Consider the following 21,821-nt stretch of genomic DNA (forward strand, 5'->3'; position numbering starts at 1 on the left):
GGTGCCCCCACTAGGTTGATCCCTCTCTTTCATGACACCTCTAGCCCTTAAATATTTAAATTTTTTCTTACCTAGTCATACTGGGAAGTCAGGTCTTCCAGGTTCAGGCCTCAAACTGGATACAACTGAATTAGAAAGTGGGTAAGTTCATCTCTTTAACAAAATTCTGCTTCTTATAAGAGCAGTTGGAGTCATACAGAGAAATATTTTGATTTGTTTTAAACTGCACTTGTTTACTTGCTCTACAAATGGCTTACTGATTTTTCCCTTTGACTTTCTAACTTTACATCAAAATCAGTATCAGCTCCCCAGCAATTAAAAAAAAAAATAATGAGGTCAAACATTTGTTATTGTCATGGGCGATGTGGTGTGTGCTGGTGTGTGTGTGTTTTGCCGTGTTATCCAGGCACATAACAGACTTCTAATACAGCTTCACTATTAAGATGACAGCTGCTGAAATTCAGTACTGCCCTTTGCCCTCGTTCTAATTTCCTTTTTTCTCTTTTAGTATATCAACCATGGAAAGACACCCAGTGTTTCCCTCACTTATGATGCCTCCTTACTGGAGTTGACAGCTCCTTTCTTTGCCCATATTCTCCTGCAACACGAATTTCTCTATAGTTCCATCCCCTGAGAAAATTTAGACTTTAAGCTGTATCCACTTATCTATTATCTCTTCAGTACAGAACTTCTTTCTTTTTGGAAAGTTCCCTCCACATATCCTAGCATCTATGGCATTGTCATTTACGGACTGATCTGGCCCTGACTTGTCCTAAAGCCTCCAAAGTCTTCTGTTGAAAAGAACCAACCAAACAAACTAATAAACAACAACAACAAAAAACTCTTCTAAGTGTGAAGAAGGAAAATTAAAAAAATATATTCCTGATAGAAAACATCAAGGTGATAGAAGGGACAATAAAAATGGCTCATCAACTTTATTCTTCAAAATAATCAATATAATGAAATTTAACAAATGCTGGAAACTTTTTCTGGTTGAAGGATACTATAACAAACATGTGTGATAACTAAGTGCAGTATATGGCCATAGACTGGACCTTGAAGTGGAAGACACACAGTGTTATAAGGGATATTACTGGGTGAATTAATAACATTACACAGACAGCAGGTTAGATAACAGTTCCAAACAAATATAACCGTTCACCACATAATGATGTTTCTGTCAATAATGTATCACATATGCATGACTATGCCCCCATAAGATTATAATACTATATTTTTACTGTACCTATTCTGTGTTTAAATATGTTTAGGTACACAAATACCATCGTGTTACAGTTGCCCACAATATTCAGGACAGTCACATGCTATACAGTTTTGCCGCCTAGGAGTAATATGCTATCCCATCTAGCCTAGGTGTGTAGTAGGCTGTATTATCTAGGTTTGCATAAGTACACTCTGTAACATTCCCACAGTGATGAAATTGCCTAATCATGCATTTCTCAAAACACATCCTTGTTAAGTGATACATGACTGTTTTCAGTTCAATGAAGTTAGTAATTGTACTATGGGTATATAAGAAAATGTCCCTTTTTAAAGGAAATACTGAAATATCTAGATATAAGGTTCATGATCATGTTGTCTGTCTCAAATTTTCAGGGAAAATAATTATATGTATAATTACAGAAAGTGAATTGGGCCAGGTGTGGCGATTCATGCCTGTAATCTCATAACTTTGGGAAGCTGAGGCAGGAGGATCACTGGAGCCCAGGAGTTTGAGACTAGCCTTGGAAACACAAGGAGATCTCATCTCTTAAAAAAGAAAAAAATAGCCAGGTGTGGTGGCATATGCCTGACGTCCCAGGTCCTCAGGAAACTGAGGCCAGAAGATCAGTTGAACCTGAGAGGTTGAAGCGGGAGGAAACCATGATCATGCCACTGCACTCCAGTCTGGGTGACAGAGTGAGACCCTGTGTCAAAAGAAAGGAAAGAAAGCAAATGTGATACAATGTTATATTAATAATAAATTGTTATTGGTTGAATTGTGTCCTCCCAAAAAAGATATATTGAAATCCTCACCCCCAGTCCCTCAGAATGTGACTTCATTTGTAAATAGGATTATTGCATATGTAATTAGTTTTGATAATGTCATACTGGAGTAGGGTGGGACCCCAACCCAATATGATTGGCATCATTATAAGGAGAGGGCCATGCAAAGATTGACAGGCAGGCAGAATGCTGGAGTTACGGACCTGCAAGCCAAGAAATGCCAAAGTTTGCTAGCAAACCACCAGAAGCTATGAAGTTTTCATAACAAATTTTAGAGGGAGCATGGTCTTGCTCATACCTTGATTTTAGACTTCTAGCCTCTGGAACTGTGAGACAATAAATTCTGCTGTTTTAAGCCACCCAGTTTGTAGTACTTGGTTAGTGCTGTCCTGGAAACTAGATGGAAGATTAATGTGTATACTTTACTCATCTTGCAATTTTTCGTTTGGAAATTTTTGAAAATTACTAGAAAATATTTGAAATTACTGGAAAATTTAAAAACATTAAATGGGCACACACTCTATCCCTCTCTTTCAGAAATAGGCAGTCTTTTACCACCTCCATGTCTACCAGTTCTCTCTGTTAGGCTACTGTAATACCTTTTGCTAGCTCTACTGGATTTCAGTGTTCTCCACTCCCGTCACTATGGTCTAGTCTCTGCGTAGTGTGATCTAGTTAAATTGCGTGTCAGGTCATAGCACTTCTCTGTTCAAGTCTTGCATTGATCCTCCATTTTACCCTGAGTATAAACCAAAGTCTTTACAATGGCTGGCAGGTTTTTACTTGATGTGGGTCTATTTCTTCTGCTATTTCTATTCCTCTTACTTTTTCCCATCCACGATGGCCTTGAACATGTTAGGCATGAACATGTGTTTTGCCTTTATTTTCTCTGGATCTTCTGACTACTGAGTCACCTCCTTAACCTTTTAGTTCCTTCATCTTTTTGCTCAAATTATATCCCATTGAATCTATGCAGATATCCCTTCCCCTGGAATCCTCTTCTTTCCCTGGAATCTCTCCAATAGTGCCAATTTCCTTTACCATCCTGTTTCCTTCATCACACTCTTTTCATTGCTTATTTACTGTTTTAAATTTTCATTGAACTGTTCCCACTATAATATGAATTCCTCAATAACAAGTCTTTTTTGCCTGTCTTCTGCTGTATCTCAAGTATGTAGTATGCAGTGGATGTTCAGTAATTATCTGTTGAATAAATGTTACTTTAAATGGGACTGTCTTAAATCAGACTACATATATAGTAGGAAATTTTTTAAGTAAATGAAAATTTAGTAATTTCTTCCTTCTCTAGTTATAGCTAACTAGCTAGAGAAGGGTAACTTATAAGTTAACTGTGTGACACTTTTCACCCCAACCCCTTGCTTTTGCTTTCACCATGTGACCTGCCTGTTGCTGCTTCACCTTCTGCTATGAGTAAAATCTCTCTCAGCCCTCTCCAGAAGCTGAGTAGATGCTGGCACCATGCTTATGTGGCCTGTAGAACCATGAGGCCATTAAAACTCTTTCTTTATAAGTTACCTAGCCTCTAGTTAGGCTATTTCATGTGAAATATTCTGTCATTTTGTTTAAAAATATATAGCTATATTAATGATTGTTTGCAATCATGGATAATTGGGAAGTATTGATTTCTTAGTGAGAATTTTAAAAAATGCAATAGTAACAGAATTACTGCTGCATTTTGTAGAGAGCAATGTGGCTCTTCAGTCAACTTTGCAATCCTACATTATTATAAAAAGTAAATATGTTTTGGGGGGGAGCTGCTGCTTTAGCCTTAGCAATGGCTATTTACATCTGTTCCCATCTCTCGCTGGTTAGTTTTTTCTTTCACTTACATTCCATGAAATGGGAATGTTATTAGAAAGTGTTTGGCTGCATGTACAAGTAAACCCTGACTCATCAGGCTTAAATATGATCAGCTTTATTATTTTACTTAAAGAGAAGCTCTATTGGGCTGAACGTTTCTCTTGATTAGCTGGTAAACTTTCTCTGTAACTCTTCACAGACTCTTTCATATGATCTTATTGGCTGAGATTGTGTCATATACTTTTATTCAAACCAACCATTGGTAAGCAGAATGGGGTAATCAGGGTTAGTTTATACCAGGTATTTGCAAACTTTTTATGTTAAGGGCCACAGGTTAAGTACTTCTGGCTTTGCAGGCAATACAATCTCTGTTGCAGTTATGCAACTTTGCCAGTAATATAGTTTTGATGTTGTCCCCTTTAAATCTCATGTTGAATTGTAATCTTCAGTGTTGGAGGTGGGGCCTGGTTGGAGGTCTTTGGGTTATGGAAGTGAATTCCTTATGGCCTGTTGCTCTCTTTGCAATAGCAAGTGAGTTCTTGTGAGATCTGCCTGTTTAAAAATGTGTGACACTTCCCACCCCACCCCCTTATTTCTGCTTTCGCCATGTGACCTGCCTGCTCCTGCTTCACCTTCTGCTATGAGTAAAATGTTTCTGAGGCCTCTCCACAAGTAGATGCTGGTGCCATGCTTATATGGCCTGCAGAACCATAAGCCAATTAAAACTCTTTCCTTGTAAGTTATCCAGCTTCAGGTATGTCTTTATAGCAACACAAGAATGACCTAATACAGCTAGTATAGCACAGAAGCAACCAGACACTCTCTATAAAAGGATGGTGTGACTTTGTTCTAATAAAACTATATTTACAAAACAGATACCTGCTTTGCTTTATAGAGTCCTGGTTTAGACTAATTTGGATTTAACCCTTACTCACATCCTGAAGTTTAAGGAGAGATAGATAAACTCTCAAACAAAATTCATACTCTTCCTTTGGGTAAAAAAAAAGATAATGGCCATTGGTTAGACAGCAACCATCACGGTACCCTATGTTGAGTTTGAAATTTTATTGCTATTAATAAAATAGCAAACATATTTTAAAAAGTAATTAATAGATTAATTTATAGATATGCAAACATATTTTAAAAAGAAATTAATAAACCTGTGGTTTAGCTCTGAGAACTAGGTGGTGGTAATTAGAAATGAATACTCAAGAAGGTAGTTATTGCATTTCCCCCTTTAATTTTTCTTCGAGTATAAATGTACTTTTGCAATCAACTTTAAATTTCTTATTAAATCAGGAAAAGGGAATCAGAAGATGGATATATTCTACTCTAGCAATTCTGGCTCCATTGGTGCTTGCTTTTAATGAGTTACAAGATGTGGCAAAACAAATGAGTACAAATTACTAAGATGAAACAATTCATAGATTATTACAATTCATAGACTTACTAAAAGCAAGTCATAGAGGATGTGTAGATGTTAAGAGATGTTGAACAGATTTTTTTAATATTTTCTTGAGAACTATCTCTTTAATTCATTATGCTACCAGAGTACTAAACATGTGCATTATAATTTTTAAAGTCCAATTTGTTAGGAGCTTGACTTTCTTACAAAAATAAAAGTTTTATTGTCACATATTAATACTTTATTGTTTATGATTGCCAAATCATAATTGTATACATTTATAGAGTACAATATGTTTTGATATATGTGTACAATGTCAAATGATTAAATCAAATTAATTAATGTAGCCATCACTTCACATAATTTTAAATGAGCCTTTTAAAATTTATTTTCTTAATTATTTTGATATATGCATTAATGTTGATTATAGTCACCTTGTTGTGCAGTAGATCTCAAAACCTACTCTTCCTCCAGTCTGTCTGAGACTTTTTACACTTTGATTCCCATTCCCTCCTTCCCTACACCCGCAGTCTCTGGTAACTATCCTTGTACTCTCTACTTCTATGAGTTCAACCTTTTTAGATTCCACATTTAAGTGAGATCATGTAGTATTTGTCTTGCTATGCCTGGATTATTTCACTTAGCGTGGCATCCTCCAGATTTATCCATGTTGTTGGAAATGACAGGATTTCATTTTTTTTTATGTCTGAATAGTATTGCATTGTGTACATATACCACATTTTCTTTATCTGTTCACCATTGATGAATACTTAGCTTGATTCCGTATTTTGGCGTTGTGAAAAATGCAGCAATGTACATGGGAGTGAAGATGTCCCTTTGATGTATTATTTCTGTTCCTTTGGATATATACCCAGCAGTGGTATGTATTTCTGGGTACTATGGTAGTTCCATTTTTAGTTTTTCGAGGAACCTTTATACTACTTTTCTTAATATTTTAAATAACTGTTATTCTGATGCAATATAGAATTTTATAGCCTAAGAGAAAACATATGGCAGGAAAATTAGCTTGTGTTTCTAAGTTTGGTTACCTACACAGGAGGGGAAATATTTAGCACCTTTATACGTTTAGCATGGTTCTGATTGCAGAATATCAATAAGCCCACCACTGACAAGTGTCAATCTGGGAATCACATGGCTGTTCTACTCCTGGAGGCTTGCCATCAGAAACAAGGAGGGTCGGCTTCCCAATATTTTAAGAGAAAACTTTCAGTGACACTTACTTACTTAGCTTGGCTTGAAGCAGCCTAATGCATCTTCTGAACAAACTTATATCTGGAGATGGAATTACATTTTTGGCAGGAAATAAAAGAAGTCAACTTTCTCTGTGAATTATCAGTAAGGATTGTGGCATTACCTTATATACTGTTAAGCTTTTGATAAATACTCATATATTTTTCTGATCCTTTTTTGAGTATAAACTTCCGGAAAAAATCTAGAGATGACATAGGAATAAGTAAATTTCTGCAGGTCCTGTAACCCGTGGTATCTACATTTGACGAAAATTCAGAAGACCCTAATTTATAAAGCGCTATATGTCATTTACTAATTATATTCTGTAAAGATAACAGGCTAGAATTGATGCCTTTTTGCTGTTTTTCAAACTCTCTGGCTTTTATGCCTTACTTGAAAAGGACTGGTATGAGGTATGTGTGTGAAGGGCTGGGAGTGGAAAGAATAAAAGTGGTGTGAGAGTGTTTGTTGACATGGCCAACTCTATATTCTTGCTTTCCTGTGAACCCTATTGTGAATCCTGGCTTCTATCATGGACTTGAAAATCTTTTACTAACAGTATAATCTGAGAACATAGTTATTCTTCTATTCATTGGTTGGTTGGTTCAATGGAGTCTTTGTTCCATTTGTTCATCTCTTTAATCATTTTATCATTTCTTCATCGCTTCATTTGTATGGTAAATACAGAAAGTATTTATGGAGCATCTACTGTAGTGCTAATCACATAACCTCTGATTTATTTTCCACAGTTTTTGTTGGTACCATTCATTCATCATTCAACAATTAGTAGTATTTACCCTACACCAAGCATAAAGGAATACAGACAAGGGATCTTGTTGGAAGGCTGTTGACTTTGTTGACTGGGGTGTGTTATATGTGAGTCACTCCTATCTTGTTTATGCTCTGAGCAGTGATTCATTTCTATCCTATGAAAACGAAATGACTGGACTCAGAATTATTTCATTAGCAAATCAAGGAGAAACTTTCTTGAAGTTATAGTGACTGTTAAGGAACCTTCACAATTTAGCATCACTTCCTTGGTTCACTGCTCTCCATACTGGTCCTGGACCTCTACTGCTCTTTCTAGATTTCCGTGGATGCTGTTTACCTAGATTCATCCTGTATATATAGTAGAGTGTGATGGCCCACTTTTAAATTTCAAAGGCTGTATTTTCTTTTCATTCGTTATTGGTTTGCTAGCCTGAATGAATTGATGTACATTTATGAAAGAAGAAGCAGGAAAGAACCCATATGAATTATTCTTTATTTAACATTTACTGCGTACATATCATATTCCATGATCATAGTTCGATGCCTTAATGCACTACATTTCTGGTAATCTGCAAAGTAATCCTATGGGGATAGGAGTTGCTTGCTTCACTTCATACATGGCAAGATGGAGACTCATAGGCTTTTTCAGTTTCATGTTAAAATATCTCATCAATGGTCAGATCTGGATTTGAATTCAAGGTTTTTTGCCATAAATTTTCTACTTTCAGCTCTATCCTAAAAAAAAAGTACTGTGAAAAAATAAAAGCTGATGTATATAGATACATACTTTTTAAAGTAGAATATTTTATCCAGACATGGTGGCTCATGCCTGTAATAACGGCACTTTGGGAGGCTGAGGCAGGTGGATCATTTGAGGTCAGGAGTTCAAGACAAGCCCAGCCACTATGGTGAAACCCCATCTCTACTAAAAATACAAAAATTAGCCTGGAATGGTGGTGCATGCCTGTAATCTCAGCTACTCAGGAAGTTGAGGCAGGAGAATTGCTTAAATCCAGGTGGCAGAAGTTGCAGTGAGCAGAGATAACGCCACTGTACTCTAGCCTGGGCAACAGAACAAGACTCCCTCTCACAAGAAAAAAAAAGGTAGAAGATTTTGGCAATGTAGAATTCTCTTGAGGGGAAGAGTGTAGCAGATATTTCAGTTTCACCACATGGGGTTCTTGATTAGTGACAAATTGATACTGAGTCATAAATCTATAATACTGTCATATAAGGAGTAGGATGTGGTTGTCTGCCTGCTAATGCTCTTTGGAAAGTTTAAGTCTTTTCCTATTAACTTGGTTGCTCTCAATTTTATTATCATTTGAAATATATATCTTCTCATATCACAGCAAAAAATAATGACTTTGGATGATGAATCGTTTTAATGTTTGAACAGAATTACTCATAGAATTAAAACAGTTGTCAGCTTTCAAGTTTGTATTATGCTGTTTTTAGTAGGTCCATGCAGACTGAAACTATTTGTATTATGATGATTTTTACTGACTTTACAGTAATTTTACTTATGGCTTTACTTATGGTTGTGAAATCATATAGAGATATTTTACATCAGAATGTCAAAATGCTTGCTCTAATTAAAATCCCAGAAAATATTTATTTCCAAATTTATAAATAACTTTGGAGCTCTGAATTAGCATGGAAGCAGTCAAGAAGAAAAAGAAAGTATAAAGAAATAAAACATATTTCCTCCTCCCCCTTCCCCATCATCAGGGACTTGCATAGAATATACTTGAGACTTAATTTGCTTCGAGTTTTATTTTCAAAGCTATTTCTTTTTTAGGCTGCCCATTACCCTTTATTTGAAAACCAGCTCTTATCATTTAGTCATTATTGTCACAGATCCCAAGTTCTTAAATTATGCTCATCACAAAAGATACAGTTTTATGTTCTCATCCCATTCAAGGGTTATTCCAATATACCAGCCAGGGGCCGCATTGGCAACATTCAGCACAGATGACAGCTTTTGTTCTGAGCAAGCACACAAAGTAATGACTAGGGAAACTGAATCTCCATTTCACTCAGGCAAGGAAGAAGTGTCTTTCTGGGTCATGCAGCCCATGGCCAAGAGATGTCAGAATACTTACGGCAAACATATAAGCAGTATAATTAGTCCATTGTCTCTAGCTAGGAGGAATTACCCCTTACTTGGCATTATTAATCCAGACCTCCTAAAGGTCAAAGTGTTGATAGCTTGCAGTTTGCTGAAATATACATTGAACTATGCGTTTTTCAAGATGCAGCTTTAGCTAACCTCCTGCATAAAAGATTCTGTGACCCCACCCTCTACTTCCTTCTTCCCAATTGTATTATGTTCATAAAACTATTTTGGCATTTCTTACATATGCTTTTAAAGTGCGTGTGTGTGTGTGTGTGTGTGTGTGTGAGAGAGAGACTCTCCTTTTGATTGTGAGTTATTCTACTGCAGAGATCCTACCTTACCTTCTCTCCCCCATTCTTATCATATTTCTATTATAAATAATACTTTTATGAATTGATAGCTGTGAAATGATTGGATTTTAGCAGTATAATAGAAAGAAATACCTGGATTCTGGTTCTGACTCCATGACTATATGGAATCATTAAATAATGAATCATCATTATGTAAAGCTTTTATTTAACATGTGCTAATTGAGCGCCTCCTATGTGCCAAACTGTTCCAGTGCTGGGAATGGAGTGGTGAACAAAATAGTCAAAATATAGACAAGACACCCCTGTTCTCCTGGGGTGTGCATTTCTGTGATGAAGACAGACAGCAAATAACATAGCATGTAAATAATCAAGACAAATACCCAACACATGGTATGCAAGAATTAAAATAGGAAATGTGTAAGTTGTTTCTTTGGGTTAGGTAATTAGTTTAGCTGAGATCTGAAGAAAACACCGATGCAGGTTAAGGACATTCTTAACACAGGGAACAGCCTGTGTAGAGACTCCAGAGTGGCAATGAACTCGTCATATTCCAAGCATATGAAGGTCACTGTGATGAGTATGTTAGATGAGGATGAGATACCAGAGAAATAAAAAAGATGAGTGGTTTGGATTTTATTCTTGATGTAAGGCGGCAGCATTGGAGACTTTAAGCTGTACACGGTTATGATTTAGTTTATTTTTAAAATATTACCCCTGCAGTATGTAAAGAATGGATTTACTAGGATAAAAAAGATGGTAAGGATTTTAGGTAGGAAGTTGTTTCTCTAGCCCAAGCAAGAGAAGATTCATTGTTCTGTGTGGTGATAGTAGAAATGGAGATGGGTGGATAGATCTGGAGATAATGTTTCAGGTAGAGGTAAAGATGTACTGATGGTTTGGAGAGTTTAAGTAAGGGGAGAAATCAAAGTCCTAGTAAACTTTGGTAAGTCACTTAAATATTTCTAGTAATAGAAATGAGGATTATAGATAAATTAATAAAATGAGGATTATAGATAAATCACTGCTTCCCAACTGAGAGCAGTTTTACCACTCTCTGTTCCCTCCAGGGACATTTGACAATGTCTGAAGGCATTTTTCGTTGTGTGTGTGTGTATTGAGGGAGAGGGGTTATATTACTAACATTTAGTAGGTACAACCCAGGGATGATGCAAAATGTCTTATAATACACAGAACCACCCATTCAAGAAAGAATTATCTGTCCCAAAGTTCAATAGTGCCAAGGTTGAAATACCCTGACATACCTCACAGGGTAGTTGTGAGGACCATCTAAAGTAATATATTGTAAAGCAGGATGGAAGTATTAAATACTCTGCAGAGACAAACTGTTATTGATGCCTCAATTTTACAGGGTCTTTGGGGTAAAGACAATACATTCTTGCAGTTCAGAAAGAATCTCTTTCTCTCATGGTCCTGAATGAATGTGGTGCATTTTGAATGTTCTGCTTTGGGCCATAGCCCCCTTATCCTTCAGTAGAGAAGCAGAGAAGAATTGAAAATTCGGGCTTCAAGATTTTCTTTGACACCACGACAGCCATAGTTTTAAATTGTGTTGTAGAAAGCGTGGTTATAAAATTCACTAGAAATGAGTTTTAAAGTAAACTTATTTTTAAAGGAAAGTAGTGGGTGGGTGAATGTGAGACTTTAGGGGGATTGTGCCACCTTTTTTTTCCCTGAGAAATGCCAAGGGAACTAATTAAAGAAACTGGAGAGAGAGCAAAGGCACGAATAGAGTAGCCTATTCTCCATTCCTTCTGTGTCCAATACCCCACGCTATACTGTGTACTAAGCTCTTGTTAGTAACCTCCCACAGGACAGGGCATTTGCCCTTCAGAAAGTTAGACCTTAAAATGAGGGAAACAAATAAGTCTTTCCTGTAATTAGCTTCAAGAATACTCCCTAAAATGAAAGAGAAAAAAAAAAACTAAAAAAAAAACAACTGACTCAATGAGTTCTTAATTGGGTACAAGATATTGTGTGTAGAAGTTTAAAATATTTAACCAGCAGTAAATATTCAAGGCAGTCATTTGAAGTAATCAATGGCTAGGCGAATGCATATATTAGCTGGCAGAGAATCACTTAATCAACAGTTCAAATAAACAAGAGAAGAATTCAAAATGCAGATCTGAAAATACAGAGAATTAGCAAAGATGCTAATTACATCCAGGTAGTTTGTTCCTCCAGTCAGTGACTATTTAAACATTTGCCAAAGTATTGCTAAAAATATCCAGTTCTGAAAAGATTCATTTCTTTTCAGAAGAGCTGCTTACTTAGAGAGAGAGTGATTGATGGCCAGGTCCAGCAGGCGGCTAGAAGTACCCAAAAATGAAGTGCTAGGGGGTGACCTCAGAATATAAAGCCTTGAGAATCCTTCAGCTGGCATGTGCTGCTGGCAAAAAAGGAGAATTTTTTATTTTTATTTTCAGTCTTTACCACTTAAAAGTTTCAGAGTTTTCTCCCTGCTTCGGATATTATATGATAGATTTTATCAGATAGACAGTGAGCCATTTATGATAATATGCAGAAACTGACATAATGCATGATTTGGTTAATTTTAAAAATTCTTAGTTATCTTCTTTTCCCAATCCTTCTCAAACTCCTCTACACTTCCTATATATAAAATAAAATATATTAAAATGGTTTAAATATTACAGGAGAAGCTATTTTTAGTATCTCCAACTACAAGAACAAAGCACTTAACTCATCTACTAGAGTCACTTGTTAGAAGAAGACTTTCCAACAGGCATTTTTCTTTAGATTTTTGAAGGAATTATGACACCTTGTCCTCACCACCAAAGAACTGCTGTTTCTACCTCTAGCTTAAGTAGCCATCAAGCAATTCTTCATTTTGAAGGATACATATAGATTCAGAAATATTTTCTGGTTGGGAAAAAGTGTGTATTTTTGACTAACCAAAAAGTGTGTTCCCTATGTTTAAGGTTCCTAGTTCTTATTTAAGTAGCAAGATAATCAGCTTAGTGAGTGGTTGCTTATGCTTTCTGTGTGAAAACCATGGGAGTGAGAGTTAGAAGTACTTGTTCTAATTTCAGCCTCATTACTAACTAGCTGTATAGACTTGGGCAAGTCATTTACCTTGAGTTTCAGCTTAGAAGCAGGATTGTTAAAATAGGGTCAATTTGTGAGTGGATTTGAAACCTGATCAGAGTGTTACAACCCTACTCAAGATTTAATGACTGAGTCTGGGTGTTTCCAAAGTTTCAAGATGATGTATACTTTTGTAGCCAGTGTTTGTGCATCACTGATAATTCATTTCCTTTACTTTGCAGCATTGATAATTCATACCCTTCAATTTGTAGACTCTAGAAATTTAAGGCTCAGAGAAGCTTAGTAATTTGCTTAAGGTCACATAGCTAGATAATGATGAAACTTGAACTTTAAATGTAACCTACTGATGTGACTCCCAAGATATCACTCTTTCCCTGTTGTTAGGTGCTTATATAATATATAACCTGAGAATTGTCATATGTTTTTTGTAACAATTACATGTTTTTTTTTTGTTTTTTTTTTTTTTTGTTTGTTTTTTTGAGATGGTGTCTCAATCTGTAACCCAGGTTGGAGTGCAGTGGCATGATCTTGGCTCACCGCAATCTCCGCCTCCCGGGTTCAAGGGATTCTCCTGGCTTAGTCTTCTGAGTAGCTGGGATTACAGTTGCATGCCGCCATGCCTGGCTAATTTTATTGTGTTTTCAATAGAGACAGGGTTTCACCATGTTAGCCAGGTTGGTCTCAAACTCCTGACTTCAAGTTACTTGCCCACCTCAGCCTCCCAAAGTGCTGGCATTACAGACATGAGTCTCTCTGCCTGGCCACAATAATAATTTAATATTAAAATATATCCATATGTGTATTTCTTTTCTTTTTTTTCCCATTTATTTATTTTATTGCATTTTAGGTTTTGGGGTACATGTAAAGAACATGCAAGGTTGTTGCATAGGTGCATACATGGGAGTATGATTTGCTGCCTTCCTCCCCATCACCTACATCTGGCATCTCTCCCCTTGCTATCTCTCCCCTACTCCCCATGCCCCACCGTCCCTCCCCTGTTTCCCCCCAACTGACCCCAGTGTGTAATGCTCCCCTCCCTGTGTCCATGTGTTCTCATTGTTCAACACCCGCCTATGAGTGAGAACATGCGGTGTTTGATCTTCTGCTCTTCTGTCAGTTTGCTGAGAATGATGGTTTCCAGGTTCATCCGTGTCCCTACAAAGGACACAAACTCATAGTTTTTGATGGCTGCAAAATATTCCATGGTGCATATGTGCCACATTTTCCCTGTCCAGTCTATCATTGATGGGCATTTAGGTTGGTTCCAGGTCTTTGCTATTGTAAACAGTGCTGCAATGAACATTCGTGTGCACGTGTGCTTATAGTAGAACGATTTATAATCCTTTGGATATATTCCCAGTAATGGGATTGCTGGGTCAAATGGAATTTCTATTTCTAGGTCCTTGAGGAATCCCCACACTGTCTTCCACAATGATTGAACTAATTTACACTCCCACCAACAGTGTAAAAGTGTTCCTATTACTCCACATTCTCTCCAGCATCTGTTGTCTCCAAATTTTTTAATGATTGCCATTCTAACTGGTGTGAGACGGTATCTCAATGTAGTTTCGATTTGCATTTCTCTGATGACCAGTGATTATGAGCATTTTTTCATATGTTTGTTGGCCTCTTGTATGTCTTCTTTTGTAAAGTATCTGTTCATATCCTTTGCCCACTTTTGAATGGGCTTGTTTGTTTTTTTCTCGTAAATCTGTTTTAGTTCTTTGTAAATTCTGGATATCAGCCCTTTGTCAGATGGGTAAACTGCAAAAATTTTTTCCCATTCTGTTGGTTGGCTATTCACTCTCTAATGACTGTTTCTTTTGCTGTGCAGAAGCTGTGGAGTTTGGTTAGGTCCTATTTGTCTATTTTGGCTTTTGTTGTCAATGCTTTTGGTGTTTTGGTCATGAAGTCCTTGCCTACACCTATGTCCTGAATGGTTTTGCCTAGATTTTCTTCTAGGGTTTTTATGGTGTTAGGTCCTATGTTTAAGTCTTTAATCAATCTGGAGTTAATTTTAATGTAAGGTGTCAGGAAGGGGTCCAGTTTCTGCTCTCTGCACATGGCTAGCCATTTTCCCAACACCATTTATTAAACAGGGAATCCTTTCCCCATTGCTTGTTTTTGTCTGGTTTGTCAAAGATCAGATGGTTGTAGATATGTTGTGTTGCGTCCGAGACCTCTGTTCTGTTCCATTGGTCTATATCTCTGTTTTGGTACCAGTACCAAAACATGCTGTTTTGATTACTGTAGCCTTGTAGTATAGTTTGAAGTCCGGTAGTGTGATGCCTCCCGCTTTGTTCTTTTTGCTTAGAATTGACTTGGCTATGCAGGCTCTCTTTTGGTTCCACATGAAGTTTAAGGTGGTTTTTTTCCAGTTCTGTGAAGAAGATCATTGGTAGCTTGATGGGGATAGCATTGAATCTGTAAATAACTTTGGGCAGTATGGCCATTTTCACAATATTGATTCTTCGTAACCATGAACATGGTATGTTTCTCCATCTGTTTGTGTCCTCTCTTATTTCATTGAGCAGTAGCTTGTAGTTCTCCTTGAAGAGGTCCTTTACATTCCTTGTTAGTTGTATTCCTAGGTATTTTATTCTCTTTGTGGCAATTGTGAATGGCAGTTCGTTCTTGATTTGGCTCTCTTTAAGTCTGTTATTGGTGTATAGGAATGCGTGTGATTTTTGCATGTTGATTTTGTATCCTGAGACTTTGCTGAAGTTGCTTATCAGTTTCAGGAGATTTTGGGCTGAGATAATGGGGTCTTGTAGATATACAATCATGTCATCTGCAAATAGAGACAATTTGACTTCCTCCTTTCCTATTTGAATACCCTTTATTTCTTTTTCTTGCCTGATTGCTCTGGCTAGAACTTCCAGTACTATATTGAATAGGAGTGGTGAGAGAGGGCATCCTTGTCTAGTGCCAGATTTCAAGGGGAATGCTTCCAGTTTTTGCCCATTCAGTATGATATTGGCTGTGGGTTTGTCATAAATAGCTTTTATTATTTTGAGATACGTTCCGTCAATACCTAGTTTATTGAGGGTTTTTAGCATAAAAGGCTGTTGAATTTTGTCAAAGGCCTTCTCTGCATCTATTGAGATATTCATGTGGTTTTTGTCTTTGGATCTGTTTATGTGGTGAATTACATTTATAGGCTTGCTTATGTTGAACCAGCACTGCATCCCTGGGATGAAACCTACTTGATCGTGGTGGATAAGGTTTTTGATGGGCTGTTGCAATTGGCTTGCCAGTATTTTATTGAAGGTTTTTGCATCTATGTTCATCATAGATATTGGCCTGAAGTTTTCTTTTCTTGTTGCGTCTCTGCCGGGTTTTGGTATCAGGATGATGTTGGTCTCATAAAATAATTTAGGAAGGATTCCCTCTTTTTGGATTATTTGGAATAGTTTCAGAAGGAATGGTACCAGCTCCTCTTTGTGTGTCTGGTAGAATTCGGCTGTGAACCCATCTGGACCTGGGCTTTTTTTGGGTGGTAGGCTCTTAATTGCTGCCTCACCTTCAGACGTTGTTATTGGTCTATTCAGGGTTTCGGCTTCTTCCTGGTTTAGGCTTGGGAGGAGGCAAGTGTCCAGGAATTTATCCATTTCTTCCAGTTTTACTAGTTTATGTGCAGAGTTGTTTGTAATAATCTCTGATGACGGTTTGAATTTCTGTGGAATCTGTGGTGATATCCCCTTTATCATTTTTTATTGCATCAATTTGGTTATTCTCTCTTTTCTTTTTTATTAATCTGGCTAGTGGTCTATTTTGTTGATCTTTTCAAAAAACCAGCTCCTAGATTTATTGATTTTTTGAAGGGTTTTTTGTGTCTCTATCTCCTTCACTTCTGCTCTGATCTTAGCTATTTCTTGTCTTCAGGTAGACTTTGAGTTTTTCTTATCTTGCGCCTCTAGCTCTTTCAATTTTGACGATAGGGTGTCAATTTTTGATCTCTCCTTGCTTCTCATGTGGGCACTCATTGCTATATATTTTCCTCTAGAGACTGCTTTAAATGTGTCCCACAGATTCTGGTATGTTGTCTTCATTCTCGTTGGTGTTGAAGGACATCTTTATTTCTGTCTTCATTTCATTGTTTATCCAGTCAACATTTAAGAGCAAGTTGTTCAGTTTCCATGAAGCTGTGTGGTTCTGGGTTAGTTTTTGAATTCTGACTTCTAACTTGATTGCACTGTGGTCTGAGAGACTGTTTGTTATGATTTCCCTTCTTTTGCATTTGCTGAGGAGTGATTTACTCCCAATTATGTGGTCAATTTTAGAGTAGGTGTGATGTGGTGCTGAGAGGAATGTATATTCTGTGGATTTGGGGGGGAGAGTTCTGTAAATGTCTATTAGGTTTGCTTGATCCAGGTCTGAGTTCAAGTCCTGGATATCCTTGTTAATTTTCTGTCTGGTTGATCTGTCTGATATTAACAATGGGGTGTTAAAGTCTCCCACTATTATTGTGTGGGAGTCTAAGTCTCTTTGTAAGTCATTAAGAACTTGCCTTATGTACCTGGGTACTCCTGTATTGGGTGTGTATATATTTAGGATCATTAGCTCTCCTTGTTGCATTGATCCTTTTACCATTATGTAATGTCCTTCTTTGTCTCTTATGATCTTTGTTGCTTTAAAGTCTAATTTATCAGAGATGAGAATTGCAACTCCTGCTTTTTTTTGCTCTCCATTTGCTTGGTAAATCTTCCTCCATCCCTTTATTTTGAGCCTTTGTGTATCCTTGCATGTGAGATGGGTTTCCTGGATACAGCACACTGATGGGTTTTGTCTTTTTATCCTATTTGCCAGTCTGTGTCTTTTGATTGGGGCATTTAGTCCATTTACATTTAGTGTTAATATGGTTATGTGTGAATTTGATACTGCCATTTTGGTGCTAGCTGGCTGTTTTGCCCATTAGTATATGCAGATTCTTCATTGTGTTGATTCTCTTTACCATTTGTCATGTTTTTGGAGTGGCTGGTACTTGTTGTTCCTTTATATGTGTAAAGCCTCTTTCAGGAGCTCTTGTAGAGGTGGCCTGGTGGTAACGAAGTCTCTGAGTAGTTGCATGTTCACAAAGGATTTTATTTTTCCTTCACTTATGAAGCTTAGTTTGGCTGGATAGGAAATTCTGGGTTGAAAGTTCTTTTCTTCAAGGATGTTGAATATTGGCCCCCACTCTCTTCTGGCTTGTAGGGTTTCTGCTGAGAGATCTGCTGTGAATCCGATAGGCTTCCCTTTGTGGGTAACCCTACCTTTCTCTCTGGCTGCCCTTAGTATTTTCTCCTTCATTTCAACCCTGGTGAATCTGACGATTATGTGCCTTGGGGTTGCTCTTCTTGACGAATATCTTTGTGGTGTTCTCTGTATTTCCTGGACTTGAATGTTTTCCTGCCTTGCTAGGTTGGGGAAGTTTTCCTGGATAATATCCTGAAGAGTATTTTCCAGCTTGGATTCATTCTCTTCGTCGCATTCGGGTACGCCTATCAAACGTAGATTAGGTCTTTTCACATAGTCCCACATTTCTTGGAGACTTTGTTCATTCCGTTTTACCCTTTTTTCTCCAGTCTTGCCTTCCCGTTTTATTTCATTGAGTTGATCTTCGACCTCTGATATCCTTCTTCTGCTTGGTCAATTTGGCTGTTGATACTTGCGCATGCTTCACGAAGTTCTCGTGTTGCGTTTTTCAGCTCCATCAATTCACTTATATTCCTTTCTATTTTGTCCATTCTCATTAGCATTTCGTCAAATCTTTTTTCAAGGTTCTTAGTTTCTTTGCATTGGGTTAGAACATGTTCTTTTAGTTCACAGAAGTTTCTTACTACCCACCTTCTGAAGTCTGATTCTGTCATTTCATCACACTCGTTCTCCATCCAACCTTGTTACCTTGCTGGTGAGGAGTTGTGATCCCTTTTAGGAGTAGAGGTGTTCTGGTTTCGGGTGTTTTCATCCTTTTTGCACTGGTTTCTTCCCATCTTTATGGATTTGTCCACCTGTCGTCTTTGTAGTTGCTGGCTTTCAGATTGGGTCTCTGAGTGGACGTTCTGTTTGTTGATGATGAGTTATTTCTGTTTCTTAGTTTTCCTTCTAACAGTCTGGCCCCTGTGCTGTAGGTCTGCTGAGGTCCACTCCAGGCTTTGCTTGCCTGGGGATCACCTGTAGCAGCTGCAGACCAGTAAGTGTTGTTACCAGTTTTCTTCTTCTGCTATCTTTGTCCCAGAAGGATACCTGCCAAGTGTCAGTCTGATCTCTCCTTTATGAGGCGGCTCTTTGGATATACAGGGGTCAGGGAGCTGCTTGAGGAGACAGTCTGTTCTTTATAGGAGCTCAAATGCTGAGCTGTGAGCTCCATTGTTCATTCAGAGCTGCTGGGCAGGTACGTTTAGGTCTGCTGCAGCAGAACCCATAAACCACTTTTTGTTCCCAGGTGCTCTGTCCCAGGGATTTAGGGCTTTATTTATGAGTTTCCTTTATGCTGCTGCCTTCTGTTTTTTTCCTTCAGAGCTGCCCTGCCCAGCAAGGAGGCAGCCTAGTCACTGTCTGCCTGTAGAGGCTTTGCTAAGCTGCTGTGGGCTCCGCCCACCTGTCAAGTGAACTTCCCTGCAGTCCTGTTTATATAGGTATAGTTAGAACTGCCTCAGTAATGGTGGCCCACCTCTGTTATGGCGGACTCTCTCTGTAGTAGTGGGTTGCCTTGGCAACGGTGGGCTGCCTCAGCAATGGCGGGTTGCATTGGCAACGGCGGGCTGCCTTAGCATTGGCTCACTACCTCTGTAGTTTTGGAGTGCCTCTTTAATGGCGGACGCTCCTCCCCCACAGAGCTGGTCCATCCTGGGTTCAGCTGAGCTTGCCGGGAAACTCCCAATCCAGAGAGTTTCTGATTGCTGTTCTTTTGTGGGGGTGGGACCAGCCGAGCCTGATCGCCTGGCTCCCTGCCTCAGAGCCTTTTTTTTTTTAAGTTGGTGTTCCAGTCACCTGTTGAAGAGGTGCCGGGATCCGTGTGTTTTCCCATGCAGCGACTCACTGCACTGACTTAAACAGCAGCACTGAGATTTGTGGCGCTTTTTTTGCCCTGGAATCTACTGCCCTGGTTCCCTTTTCAGTCCCCTTTTTAAACAGATGAGTAGGCGACTTCCCATGGCTGCAATCGCCAGCCAAAAGGGCACCCGACCAGTGTATTTTGTATGGAGAACTATTGCGCTGGGGCGCTGACAAAGCAGCCGCGAGGGGCAAAGGAGCAGTGCCGGCTGACACAGTCGCGCTTGCTGAAACAACCTCACTGATGACCCGTGGAGCTCCTCTGCCTGGGAATTTCCTAGTCTGTGGGCAATAAAAATGTGGGGTCCACTCACCCTCTACGCTTTCATTGGGAGCTGCAATCCTGAGCTGTTCCTAAACAGCCATCTTGGATCGACTCCCATATGCGTATTTCTATATGTCTATGTTGACTTTTACACAGTATTGAGCATTTTCAGGTGTGTAAAATGAAAGTGTTATGACAAAATGATCACATAGGGACTATTTGGCTCTTTTAGAGAGAATATGTATCATTACCTACCATTTCACTGATATATGCTGTTTATAAGATACCATGCTAGGTGTTAAAGTTAGACTCTGAGAAATGGGGTGTTATTATGACATTGTTATGATAGCCATGCATGTGTGCAATATCCATATTTTGCTTGGCCCAGATACCTTTCCTTTCTATCGTATTTCTGAGAGAAATAGATGCTTTGAAAGGGAAAAGAAAGCAAAGTAAAGTACCTTATGTTTACCTGGGACTTTGGCCAAGGTACAACAGCAGTATAATATCATGGGCCCTGGTAAAGGCTCTATTTTCTTTAAGTTAGTTAGAGAAAATGTACCTGCTCCAGTTCACTCCTGAATAGATGTATCCTTATACCTTTGTAGAGGGGTCAGGCACTAAGTCAACTCACTACTTCAATTTAAGAATATGGGAGTAGTACAATCTACAACATATTCAGGTAAATTGAATTTGTGATTCCCTTGAAATTGCAACCCTTAAGAGGTGTGGACCAACTAATTCTGTATGATTGTCCAAACCAGATCAATAACGCCCCTTTTGGTAGAAGCCAGTAAATAGTATAACCTCTTTTTATACAGATGAGAAATCTGATACAGAAGTCCAAATTACAGGCCTAAAGTTGCTTACTGCATATTTCATCCCTTTTCTTTCATAATTTCATGTATATGTACATGAGTGGTATGAGTGTATTTAAAACACATATTCAGAAATTTATCATGTAAATGTTATAAACAATTATTTTAATTCTTAAATTTAATAGTAAGTTGTATTTTATAACTTGTATCTGAGTTTTTATATTCATTCATTGTTATATTCCATGAGGAGTCATGTGAGTACTTAAAAATGCAGAGTAGTTAACTTTTAAGATCTTTGATGTATACACTCTAATAACAGGTTCAGTAAAATTCACATTTCTTGACATATTCATTACTCAGCAAGAATTATATACATCTTTTTAATTATTCCCTAACATTCAATACCTTCAACTCTTAACAATGAATTAATTCCTTTGAAGTTATTATACACATTTAATAAAACTATATGTAACTACACAGAAAAATAATATAATCTTCTCTCTTGATCCTAAAAATAGCTAATTCAGCTGTTTCTTTTAGCAGTTGTAGGATTTGTTCACAGATTCTTCTTGGAGTTTTGCACTTTTGTGTATCTCTACTTGTTTTATTGGTTAAGGAAAGCAACACTTCTGAATGGCTTTTAAAATAGTACACAGGCCTCAAAACTCATAAACACAATCTTTAAACAACTATTGTTAAGCTAAGAAAAAGTCAATTACTTATAAACCTTTTTCCTCCTTTCAGATGTAGGACACAAAGGAGAAATGTTCCTGTGTTAATTTGTTTGTTTTTTTCTTTATTTTTTTTGTTTCCATGGGTTTTTGGAAAACAATTGGTATTTGGTTACATGAGTAAGTTCTTTAGCGGTGATTTCTTAGACTGTTGTGCACCCATCACTTGAGCAGTATACACTGAATCCAATTTGTAATCT

General features: G+C 37.8%; 1 protein-coding gene across 2 annotated transcripts in view; it reads left to right on the forward strand.

Moving 5' to 3' along the window:
* The window catches only part of CNTN4 (contactin 4), a 969,481-nt gene that overhangs the window by 88,897 nt on the left and 858,763 nt on the right, over window positions 1-21,821 (forward strand). The window lies entirely within an intron of this gene.

Source organism: Sapajus apella, unplaced genomic scaffold (assembly GCF_009761245.1).
Source record: "Sapajus apella isolate SASKATOON/1434 unplaced genomic scaffold, GSC_monkey_1.0 scaffold23, whole genome shotgun sequence".
Taxonomy (NCBI): domain Eukaryota; kingdom Metazoa; phylum Chordata; class Mammalia; order Primates; family Cebidae; genus Sapajus; species Sapajus apella.